An 8,768-nucleotide genomic window follows, 5' to 3' on the forward strand; every position below is an offset into this window, starting at 1 on the left:
AATTATGGTAACTCAACTCAACACAGAGGCTAGACTTTTATTCACTGCGCACAAGAAGCCCCTCTCATGCACCGCAACTCGATCTGCCTCGACTATGATTCACTTGCCATGCATTGATAAAAGTGATCGAAAATATTCTAACCACTATATTTTAATTGTGTTACGGTTTAACTTTCTTTTAGCTAAAAATGATAAGTTCCGTTCAAGAGAGAAATTAAATTAAATTAATAGTATCTTATAAAAGATAATCTGATCCGTAAAATTACAAAATAAAAGAAAAGAAAAATCTAAACTCGTTTATAAAAAAAAAATATTTTTTATATCAATTCAATCTCATATAAGACCCGCTGTTGATTTGTAAATGGTTGTAGTTCTATTGTCATAATTATATATTCTTTTTTTAAGGTAAATTGTCAATAATTATATAATCTAATTACAAAAATATGTACTCTAAAACTTGATTCACTAGTACTTGTAAATGTTTTCGAGTTATAGTGGTAGCAAGAAATACAATTAAGCCCCCAGGACATTAATTAGTAGTTGGGGTGTTACACTTTAGCCTTGCTCAACAGTAGAATGGTGGTTCGAACATTATTGTTGGGCCTCTTAAGTTGAATTCCTTATGCGTGATGGTGTACAATCGGTTGTGAGTCTCAACGCTGAGCAAACTCGATTTAATTACCTGTTTATGAAAAAAAGAAATATGTTTAAGATATAGTCTGTCGAAATCAAGATACTTGATTCATTAAAAAGAAAAACAAAATACAATTATTCTAAAAGTAGTCTATAATTCTATATTCCGAAGCCAAGATTTCTCATCTTGCCGGCTCAATTTACCTTTAATTATATTTGTTAGATAGCACCTAAAAGAGTACAACAAGAGGAGAAGAAGAATGAAAATTTTATAACTAATAAAAGTACTCGACAAAACATCCGTGACTTTCACATATATGAATATGAAAAATAGTGGTAGTACGTACTTGTAATAGACCTCTTAAAAAACAATTACAACAAAAAAAAAAAATGGTGATACATTTTTTCTTAATATTATATGCATGTTGATATATTAATAAAAAGAGAACTTATAGAATTGCATGTTATGTGATTATAAAATTCTTAATTATTATAAATATGTTTTTAAATTTTTGTATTTTTTTTTAATTTATAGGTTTTAGTTTCCTATATATTAAATATTAAGACTATGCTACACACCCCAACATTTACCACTCACAAACAACCACTCATTATGTGATAATTACTATGTTTGGGTAGTTGTTGTATTTTTGTGATGTGACATTTTATGAGGTTGTTTATATATGAGTGGCAATTCTAGAGTTGCTTAGCATTTAAAAAAAAAATATTATACGCTCTTCGCTAAGAATTACAATTCAACTTGAATTCGATGAAAAAATTTGGCTCTCCCCGATAGAGGCGATGATATAAATTTTTTTTCGCAAAACGAGAACAAGGATGGAAAATTTTTCCATCCCGTCAGCGACCGGGTGACATCTCCCACCTGGAACCCAAACCCAAATCTCTAAATCCCCAAATTATATATATATATATATATATATATGTCTCAAGTTGAAATTTATTCTTTTTTAAATTCAAATTTATGACCCCTACTTCCTTCTAACAATTAGTTTGGTAAGTTTCTTCAACTAAACAGAAAAGAAAATTTGTAACAACCTAGAAAAAATAACTTCATTCACCCTCGAACGTCATTATAAGAATTATAAGCATTTTATGTATCTCGAACTAATAATGTACCATATTTCAACCAATCACTACTGCAAAATCTACACGTGCTTTATCCCTAACTATGACATTAATCACTAAAGAATCAGATAAAGAATTAAAGGAATGATATTTTCACCAAAAGAAGGGACAGTGACCTAAACATTTTCACCACTATATTATTATATTATATATAATCTCTCGGAACTACCATCTTTTCTAACTAAGATACCATCAACTGTTTATCTAGGGTTTATGTAGTACACTTTGTACTCCCTTAGATATGCATTTAAATTTTAAATTTCAGTTCCTCTCATCCTAAACCAAATATATTCATTCAAAGCCTTTTTTTTTTTTTTTTTTTTAAATTTATGGGATGACAACATATGGTAAGTTCTCAAATATATCTACAACCATAATTTCAGCTCCCCTATATTGACCCCACATATATTATCATGCATCAGTGGCTGCCACAAAATGAAATCAATCTATATTTTTTTTTTTAAAAAAAAAGATAAATAAATTCACCTTTATCAAGACTAGACTAGAAAAATCCATCCAATTCGATTGGGATTAATGCATACTTGTAAGAATATTATTATTTATTTAAAAAAATAGTTATAATCATATAATCTCCAAAAAGAAAAAAAAAGTACTAAAAATATTATTAATTAAAAACAATGATATAAGACTGACCATTCACTCATTCAGTAGCTTTAGTATCTTAAGTAATTATGATTAATTATCATAGAATCACATACAACATTATGTGCCATCTTAACCATACTTTCTCATTCAATTTAATTATTCAAAAATTACTTTCATTATCCTAATTAATTATATTATTCACATTAATTAATATTTCCTCAATATCAAATGAACTCTTGGTCTAAGAACAAAGTTTCCTAATCACTTTAGATTAGGGATTCAATTCCTTGGCAGTAGGAACACTTTTTGTATGAGGTGTTTCACTTTAGTCCCTTCTTGTAGCTATTATCTTTATGAAAAAGTTTATGGTCTCGATGGATATCAGTGTCTCTTATATGGGATACAAGGCAAAAAATTTTAGATGCAGTTTTAAGTTCATATCTGGTATTATAGGAACTCAAAACCTTTCTCATTCACTTTTGGATTATACACAGTGCAAGAGGCACCATTGTCGTTGGTTCGGATTTTAGTATACTATTAAAGTATTAAATAATTTATAATTACTAGTCTTAAAAACTAAACAAATTTTTAAGAAATAAAGATAAAATAAGAAAATACACGAGCACCTAGGTGCCGATTTATCACTACTAGGCGCCCTAGGCACTGCGATTTTTTCGACCGTAACTAACAGTATAATACACTATTTTCAGTTAAACATAAATTTTACAAGTAGTCAAGTACCGTGGTAAGAACAAAATTTAAAAACACTAAAAGTCATATATATTGTGTTAAAAAAAATTAACTATTTTTAAAAATAAAGTCAATCACCATGAATAAATATGTCGCTATAATAAAAAAGACTCATAAATGAATACTATTAGAAAATGAAAAAAGTAAAAATATATATTGGGTGCATTGAGTTGATTGGCGAGGTACTAACGTACCAAATGTGCAATGTAGAGCCGATGAGAAAATACAAAAATTTAAATAAAAGTGGGGGACAAGGTGGGCCCAAGTGGGGAGATTATAAGCTTAATTAATTAGGTTAATTAGTTGCACAAAACACATTTAATCAATCAAAGAAGCAAATGAAATGCATTTGTCTTAATTAATGATTAATTAAGGGAGGGCCCCACCCATCTTTTCTCTCTCGTAGGAGAGTTAGTAAGATTCGGAGAGATCTCTTGCCATGGAAAGGAAAGGAAAGCATAAACAAAAATATATATAAAATAAAAATAAAATAAAATAAAATAAAAAAAGAGGATAGATTTCAACGTCAATCACGCAAACATCCTAAACAATAATTCATCATCAGCACGTAATGTTTGGGTCCCAAATTTCCAGGTTTTAGATGCAAACAACACCTGAACTTTATTTCACTCTGTAATTATTATGACGGAGTTTTATTTTTATATATAAAATTTTACCAAGTTTATTTTTACTTTATATCACTTAACTATAATGACATTTTAACCCAACAATTTGTGGACAATTGGTAAGCCAACTGCTAATACGACTATAAGATTGAAAATTCAACTCTTGTAAGTATGGGATACAACATCTTAAAGAACTCTAAGCTAGACTTGGCAGAATCCGAATAATACCAATATTTTTTTTTTGAGTACTACTGACTCTGTTACAATGTAGTATCTGTTCATAGTTACTTTCTCAACCTACTGAAGCACAAAGAGTCAAGAGTTGCCTACTGAGGCTCGAACCCACTCCCATCATCCATACCAATAAATTATATTCAGCATTTCCACCTATACTTTGAGTTCATAATATCTTCTTCTTTTTTTTTTTAGTACTACCGGCTCTATTACAATGTAGTATTTGTTCATACATATTTTCTCAACTTATTGAAGCACAAAGAGTCAATACCCCACATAACCACATTTAAGGGCATTTTGGTCATATTCACTAAGAGTGAACATTTTTAAAAATCAAGAATGGTAAGTAAAGACTAAAAATAATAGCAATGATAATATTCATGCTAAAGAGTTCAAGACTTTAAAGTTAGGCTTTCTCTTATGTAAAAGTCAAACTCTGCAAGCTTGACATGAATTGAATTTGGATTAGTATTATATAGTAATGAAGATTCTGATCTGTACATAAAAAATAAAAATGAAATTATAGTTGAGAGGGGCCGAAAATAAAAATAATTCAATTTCTTTCCATTAATATCACATAGCTTTGGTTTCCAAGTTCAAACCATGAAAAATATAATAATATTTTAATTATAATGTAATTATTGATGCTATATCACAAGACCATCAAAATGAACATTAAACCATATTTTAACTTTTCCTAGGTTGTACAACACCGTCTTTATCATAAAAGTGAAGAAATTAAAGTTATTTGGAGTTGTTGTGAATTTGATATCTCTTTTCCTAACAAAGTACTTCATTAGAAATACTTAGACTTATAGTAATTGTTTTGATTTCTTTTTAAGAAGAAAGTAACAACATTATTCAACATTATAAGTTAAGGTTTTTCAAATAATCTTTTAGGCTGTGTTTGGCAGAGCTTATTTAGGAGCTTATAGCTTATTTTAAGCTACGAATAAGCTATAAGCTTTGTTTGGTAATGTTCTCAAAATAAGCTAGTAGCTTAAAGTAAGAGCTTATTTTGAAACGCTACTTCAGGTAGCTTTTCAAAAATAAGCTAGTAGCTTCTTAACTTTTTTCCATCTTTATCCTTATTATTTTATATAAATGACATCATTTATCCCTCACAATTAAAACTCTTTTGGCCTTTTTTCTTCAATATGTTTCTTTGTAATGTTAATTTGATATTTGTGTTTGAACAATAATTTTTGTATGAACTAATTTTATGAATTATAAACATCTTGTTTTACTATATATATTTTTAAATATATGTTCTTACTTTATATTTTATTAAATTATATTGATTTTATTATTTTATATTTTAATATGTAAACAAACCTATTTAAATTTAAAACTATTTAACTTTCATTAAGATGTCATTTTTAGTATTTTTACCTTTATCAATTTATCAAAAAGCTAATTTTACCAAACACTTTTAAGCATAACAACTAGCTTAACAGCTATTCAGATTTCAGTTTCGAGTTTATGGCTATGTTTGGCAAACCTAGCTGAAAAGGTAGCTGAAAGCTGAAAAGTAGCTGAAAACTGAAAAACTATAAGCTCGAAGCTGAAATCTGAAGAGCTGTTATGCTTAAAAGTGTTTGGTAAAATTAGCTTTTTGATAAGCTGATAAATGTAAAAAGACTAAAAATGACATCTTCATACAATTTAAATAATTTTAAATTTAAATAGGTTTGCTTATATATTAAAATATAAAATAATGAAATCAATATATTTAAATAAAATATAAAGTAAGAACATATATTTAAAAATATATAAAGTAAAAAAAAATATTTATAATTCATAAGATTAGTTCATACAAAAATTAATGTTCAAACATAAATATCAAACTAAAATTACAACAAAACATAATGAAGAAAAAAAATGTCAAGGGTTTTAATTGAGAGGGGTAAATGATGTCATTTATTTAAAATAATAAGGATAAAGATGGAAAAAAGTTAAAAAGCTACTAGCTTATTTTGAAAAGCTACCCCAAGTAGCGTTTCAAAATAAGCTATTATTTTAATCTACTAGCTTATTTTGAGAACATTACCAAACAGAGCTTATAGCTTATTAGTAGCTTAAAATAAGCTATAAGCTCCTAAATAAGCTCTGCCAAACAGAGCCTATAGCTTTTCAGCTTTCAACTACCGTTTCAGCTAGGTTGCCAAACATAGCCTTAATATTTGTTAAAGCACAACAACCTTAATATATATTCCATACAACACATACTCACAAAAAGTATTTTAGGTATCCTCTCTTTTTTCTAGTCAAAAAAGTATATATACACCTACAAAAGTTATCGAAGTTTAGAGATCTAATATGAACAACTCATAGAATTCTTTTTTTTTTTTTTTTTTTTTTTTTTGCATTTCTGCCATTTTAAAAAATATTATCATAAAATTATTAAAATGAATAAATACACTTTATAGTTATTTGTATCACTAAATATTTAGATGTGATTCTAGGTTAGTGCTCTTTAACTATGTCTGCATGTCTATGTTAAAAGAGTTATACATTATGCTTAACACATTATACTTTATATTTCCTTGGACGAAAATGCCCGGCCTAGTCCCATACTCCCATTAAAACATTGGTTAAAAAATATATGGAAGGGAGTCTACTTTGATGGCCTGGGTTTCCACAAGGTGTCCCATGTTGACTCTAATCACCGAATTGCCATTTTTCTAAATGTTATAATGTTTTGCACCAAATTAAAACTATTATAAATTGTCAATAACCCCTGCAGAATATGATAATTTTGCTTTCCTCACTATTAATTCAAATTGCTACTTATTAATGAAATCATATTAATATTTGCATAGCCAAAGACCTTGTGGTCGAGTGACATCCGGTGTCCCGATTAACACTCCCACATGGATGATGGGAGTGGGTTCGAGCCTTACTGGAGGCAACAGAGTCAGTAGTACTAGTTTATAGATATAATAAGGGGTAACAGGCCAAGGACCTTGTAGTCAAGATTATAGATATAATAAGGGGTAACAAGCCAAGGATCTTGTAGTGCTTCAAGGAATAAGGGGTAACAAGCCAAGGATCTTGTAGTGCTTCAATAGGTTGAGAACGTAGTTATGAACAGATACTGCATTGTAATAGAGTTAGTAGTATTCGTATTCAAAGAAAAGGGGTAACAGAGTCAGCAATACTCAAAAAAAATTAAAAAGGGGTAAATTTAGAAGTTTGACCAAAAATGAAGGAGGAGGAAGAAAAGCAGCAAACATGAAGAGTTGGTTCATACCCCATGAATGATGAATGTAAGTTAAAAGTGTGGGAATGGGTGGGTGTGAAACATATGATCAGTAAAGCTAAGATATGCTTTGATGCAAAAAGTGGGACCTTAAGAAAGGTGAGATGGGACTAATGTTTTTTGTACATATATAAAGCGGTGCAGATTTCATTTCTAGCTTATTAAAAATGCATGAATCTAAGCCTAGATACCCTTCAATTCTTACATCTTTTATATATAAAATATGTACAATGAATTTCTTTCTATCATACCCTATGTATTAGTATTATAAATATACTTCTTATTTGGTTCAATTTTAGTACAGTCTATTTCCTAACAGATTTGATACAACTTTATCAAATGTCAAACATCATATTCTATATATATGTATACATTGTGGGCAGTCTTTCGATCTCATGTTTATACGATTTGAAACTCTTTCACTTAAATTAATGCCTTTTGTGTTATTATTAATATTTTAATTGGCAGACATCTTTGTGCATGCATGGGCTATCTGTTTTGACTTATTTTCATATCTTTTTGATTGGTACATATGTGTGGTCTCTAAATCTCTAACCCAATTAAGCAACAATGACCCTTGATGATAAGTAATGCCCCCCTAATCCTTGGTTAGTGGCCTGGTTTTAAACTTTATTATATTGTGAGTGATTTTCTCTAATGATTTTTAGTCTCATTTAATTGATTACTATTTATTGTTGTTTTTTGTTTAAAAAAGAAAATTGAATGAGAAGAGAAATTCACAGTCACTATTATGCTCTTGTGTAGTAAACCATACAAGTAAAGATAAACTGAGGATGTTGACATGAATCAAACTCGTAACTTTTTAATACAAAAATCATGTTTCACCCACCCCACTATCACTTGGGCTATTGATTTTATGCCATTCTCTCCATAGACTACTTATTGGTCATTTTATGCCAACTAAGCAACAATTCATTTGTCTACAAAATTATACAGTAGACATGTATGTAGACCAATTGACACCCTTTAATTTATCTCTGATGCACAACATCAGGAAAATTTTGTCACTTGTAGAAACCGAACCCAAGTTATCCGAGAGTCTTTCCCCATGCACAGAAGCTCTTTTACCACTTGAGCTACTCCTTTGGGCTATATATCAAGGAATCTGTTACCGTATTTTATTCTCCGTAAATATTTTTTTATGTTTTGAAAAAAATTGAAAACTAATAATTACGGAGTAATTATTGAATAAAAGTAATATTATGACTAATAATTAGTCTATGCCTTAATTATTGTCGTAATATTTATAGGTATACATAATAAATAAATAAATAATTGCTTGGAGATACACACCCATTATAGTGATTATATATTAATTATGAGAATTGTTTTATCCCCACAGCTATATATATGCCAAGTTGCCAACCCCTTTAAACTTGTATATATACCCCCCACACATGCAACAACTCCCTTAAACTTCCCCTTTGCTGCCTCTCTCTTTCTGTCTCATTTCTGTCTCACTTTCAACCCCCCCCCCCCCCCCCCCCCCC

The sequence above is a fragment of the Ipomoea triloba genome, chromosome 7 (assembly GCF_003576645.1).
Source record: "Ipomoea triloba cultivar NCNSP0323 chromosome 7, ASM357664v1".
Taxonomy (NCBI): domain Eukaryota; kingdom Viridiplantae; phylum Streptophyta; class Magnoliopsida; order Solanales; family Convolvulaceae; genus Ipomoea; species Ipomoea triloba.